The sequence below is a fragment of the Amphimedon queenslandica genome, unplaced genomic scaffold, assembly GCF_000090795.2.
Source record: "Amphimedon queenslandica unplaced genomic scaffold, v1.1 AMPQUscaffold_12798, whole genome shotgun sequence".
NCBI classification, from domain to species: Eukaryota; Metazoa; Porifera; class Demospongiae; order Haplosclerida; family Niphatidae; genus Amphimedon; species Amphimedon queenslandica.
This window is the reverse complement of record NW_003546966.1, coordinates 15,372-20,292: the sequence shown is the minus strand read 5'-3', so window position 1 is coordinate 20,292 and position 4,921 is coordinate 15,372.

Below are 4,921 nucleotides of genomic sequence, written 5' to 3'. Positions count from 1 at the left end.
GTTCCATACTACAGTGCTACAGTGAAACAATGCAACAGTGCTACAATGCAACAGTGCAACAATGCTGCACTAATGTTGGCTGTATATATATGCCTAGTAATTCATTTGATGCAACATTTGCAACGTTGCATTTTTATTGCTGTGAGACTTCAATACCTAAATCTCTACACATATGATTTTTAACCTCCTATATCCTTCCAATTCACTTCATAATTTCTCTTATTTGAAGACATCTATTGAACAAAATGACATTACTAGTACACAAGTACATTCTTAAACATTATGTCTGAATCACAAAATATCCATCATATACACTTGATTGGCCTAAAATGTGCCCACCGTGGGGTATATATACGTAACAAACATTAAAAAGCTAATAACTTTAAAACCCTTCCTTATTTAATCAAAATGCCAAGTTTAGTACATGCAGACTCATACAGATCACATCTTTTCAAAAATTCAAAGTAATTCTATTGCTAGTTTTAAAGAAAATGTGCCCACAAGGTGTTAAAAGACATAAATTTACATCTTTGTGAGTATTGTGGGAGATGATAGCACGCAATTCATATACTTAGTTTTTAAATACAATACCAGTTACCTGGGAAACACGGTGAAGCAACAATTGGATCCAAATCTGTTCAAGGTAAAACACTAACTGACGATAACTACCAACTCCAAGCCGCCATCGCGCGCCCGAAAAGAGCCTTTGACTAACAGGAAGTGACGTTTCAGGAGTTTTTAATATTGGCTTCCTGTAATGTTTCCAATCCATGTACGTATAATCTATGCTCTGACCCATCCCCTGCAAGGAATGTAATTACACAACCAAAAGTAATCATGCCTGAATCAGCAATATTGCCCAAAATGAACGAATCAAGTCTGATATCAGTACTGGTAGAGTCCTGACAAGTATCATTGCTGGTCATGCCTGATGCTCTGGCCTGAACCAGTGCAAGACCTTTTCATGATTGTGTCGCAACTGATTTCATGACTGTATCATACAGTCATGAAATCAGTTGGTATCATGACTGATTGCCCAAAATACATGATCCAGTACTGATTTCACGACTGATTCAGGCTAGTATCATCCTGATTCAGACTCTAAACTTTTGGTTGTGTAGACTATAAGGGCTTCCTCATAAGTTGATAATATCTATATGGTTGAGGTTACGCTTTGCATTTTGAAAAAACTACTGTTTTATGATGATCAATATTAATAGGATAGAATAAAAAAGAATATAATGGGGATAGTTTGAAAATTTCAAAAAGAAATGTTTGAGCACATCCACCAAATCTGTGTGAAGGAGATGCATAAACTAATATTCATAAACTTTTTAATATTCATTTGGATGCTATAAATGAAAAATTATTCTGGGTGCCATGATGGGGGTATACTTTAATTATCGGGGATTTATGATAGGCTCACATTGTAGTATCTATGCTCACATACATTGCAAGGAACAAGTGGATAAATAATTACTGGAAGTGATTATTATTTCCATAGTCAAGTCATTTTGCTTGTTGGTACTTAATTGGTAACAGAAGTGCATACATGGTGATTGCAGACACATGATGCATTAAAACTTGAAAGATCATGCTAAATATAAGTACATGCAGTTAGTCATTCACGGTGGAGTTATATCGCAGCTTACTTTTTCTACATAAACACAATCTAGCTACATTGTCACTTTTCTACCATAATAGGTATTATAATCTGATCATGCCTCACTCCATGGTCAGATCATGTAAGTATAAACAGAATAGGTTTGTACAGCTGCATAGGTGAGCAGACAAGAATTTACATAGGCTCACTGTATGATTCAGAGGTTGCCATTGTGATAAGGTATGTGTGAATATTTTGTAAAAGTGTCATTCATACAATATAATAATAACTGTACATTTAATCACTCAGCAGTGATAAAATGTACAGTTATTATGCAATTATTATAATTATATTGTATGAATATATTCATATGAGATGGTTATTGGTATAGGTGTTATTGATGCTGATTTAACAGTCATGATTGTATTGCAATCATGACTGTTAAATCATCATCAATAGCAACTATGCCAATAACCATCTCAGAGTGCTGAATGTGAATCAAAACAACCCTAACTAATGTAACTACCTGAACATGAGAAAGAGAGAGATTGTAGGTAAAAAGGAAAGAGGAAGAAGGCCAGAGTGAGAAACAACTATAATAATGAACACATTCCAGCACTATACTAGTATGGTAGTACTGTAGTACCACTTACTATTGTACATGTAATACCTTATTTGGTAAAAATAGGTAAAAATAGACAAAGTTAATGTTAACTTATTAAGCATAATGGCCTCACAATAAAATTCCTGAGCACTATAGTCTTGTCTGCATAAATATAGGGATTAAATTATGTAAGTACATGTTGAGCAACAAAATTAACTGCCAATTGTAGTATTAACAAATTTCTTTAATACTTCACATTCAGTCTGTAACTGCATGCTGGTCAACAGCCGTTGGGTGTAGCCATTATAGCTAATGACAAGAGAAGTCATTCTTAGTCTCTGAGTTCTTGAAGCCTTTAAAATAAGAATATGACTTTATCATGATGTATAACTCTCTTAAATAGTCTCAGTAGTCTTATATCATGAGGCATCAGGATAAATCTTTTAGTGTGGTGTGCCAGGAGGTTGCTGTCATTCATTATACTCACTGATTGTTTTCAATTGATAAGTGAGTGCAATTAGTTGAAGATCAACAGCTGACTAATAATCAATATTGTGGGTGTGATATCAATGGCATTGCCAATATTAGGTTATCCTATATCAAAATTAATGCCTGTTTAATATGGAACCAGTGCAATTTTTTCACTGTGCTGTGACTGATTTTATTATTGTATCATGACTGATTGCCCTAAATGCATGATCCGGAACTAACGGAACTAATAGTAGTAAAGCAGGAAAGGAAAGTCAAGTAGATAGTAGAGAAGAAGGATATTAGACTAAAGGACCTGATGCTAGTCTTCACTATTTTATCATAGATAGTTTATGATCAGAGAGAGAAGAGAGAGGGTGGAAAAGATAATCATTGAAGACATACCTATGAATGACATTCATAAAGCTTTATGTTATGGTATGAATAGAATATCAATGACACTAATAGCAAGAGTACATAATATACTAAACTATAGTCAGCCTCTGATAATCAAACAACATAATCATGCCATGCATGGGAACAATAATCATACATGAGTACATATAATTAGAAGTTAATAGCTAGCAATTAATTGTCTTTCTACCAAGTTTGCATAATTTCATTTTCACATAAATATTCTGTATTTTCTATTTCAGTATCCCAACATTTCTTCCAATTTTATTCTTTGATATTTTTTTTGATACAAAAACCAATAAAACGATTAGAAACCATAAAGGACAATCATGATCTGTGTATTTGACTAATTTGAGTTTATGACACAATGATTTTAATGAGCATGAATCAGCAATTTTTACTATAAATGGATGTGAGACATGAGGAAACATGTTGCCTGCTATACATGCTACGATGTGTGAGGTCTTAAACTTTATATAACAGCAAACATGCATATTTCAGGTAATTGGAACATCAAATTTTATTAATAACAAATATTTTTGGAATCAGGTATCAAATATACTTCATATCACCCACCTCATGCATAGTTTCGTTAGCCAGACCATTCCCCAGCCTACAGTCATTGGAATGGTCTGGCTAGTGAGGCTACATCATACACCACTATACAAAAAGTTTAAAAACTTTAAAACAATCTTAATATAAATCAATATATCTTAAAGCTTTCAACATCATAATAAAATTGAAGTTTAAGTTCCTAAACAAAGTTTGTCTTTAACAGATTTTGTCCATTTCTTCTTTATCAAGTCATTAACATCAGCTACTGGGCCCCCACATTACACTAAGATTTAAAAGCTTGACACAATGTCCTTCAATATCAGACACTTCCTCTTTTAGATTCATTCCATTAACAAAAGGTGCAATGATTCCATCATAAGCTGGGTTCCTCTGTACAGCTTTGCCTATGATGCCAACTGCATTTAATTCTCTAGCAATTCCCTTCAATGCTTCCTCTGGATCAGTGAAGATGTCACATCATAAAATTTAACTTGATTTTTTCTGAGGATACTTACGAGCTCTCTGTTTACACGCTCAAATTTGGCTAGACAAAAAAATTAAACACAAGCATCAGTTTTAAAAGTATAATTACCTTTCTTTGCACAAGTATTACATTTAGTATGCCTTGTGTAAAAAGGTCCCTCCCTCTCTTATGTTTATCAGCTGGCCACAGTTTATGCACTTTGCAAAAACCAAGCTCATGTTAACCAAGTATATACATGTACAGCCAGTATACAATAATGATTAATGAATGGGCGGGGTGCCAATGATACATATGCAGGTGGGCGGGCTTAATCAATACCAATACCAAGTAGTCTGAGTATCAGTATCGATGGTATCAAGTAGTGAATGGGTACTCAGATACTGTGCATGTGCAAATAAGTTATAATCAGTTATTAATAAAAATTAAAGGAAATGAGCCGCCATTTTGTAATTATGAAAGGGTGTGGTCGTGATTATGACGTCAAAAAAAGTGTGGTTGGGCATGGTCACTACACTACTCAATACCAGGATTTGGTATCAAGTACTTGATATTGGAGGGCTAGCTGGTTTGGATATATAGTATGAGTACTTTGGTATATTAATTTGGTGTGGGTATTATTATTATTATTAGATACATACTGGTCATGCACTCTGCAATAAACCCACCTGGGTTCATAAATAGTCTTAGAAGTTAAATGAGACCAAAAGCTCATACTACCAGTATAGAACTCAACAATAATGAATGAGCGGGGTGCCAATGATACATATGCAGCTGGGTGGGCTTATTTAATTTA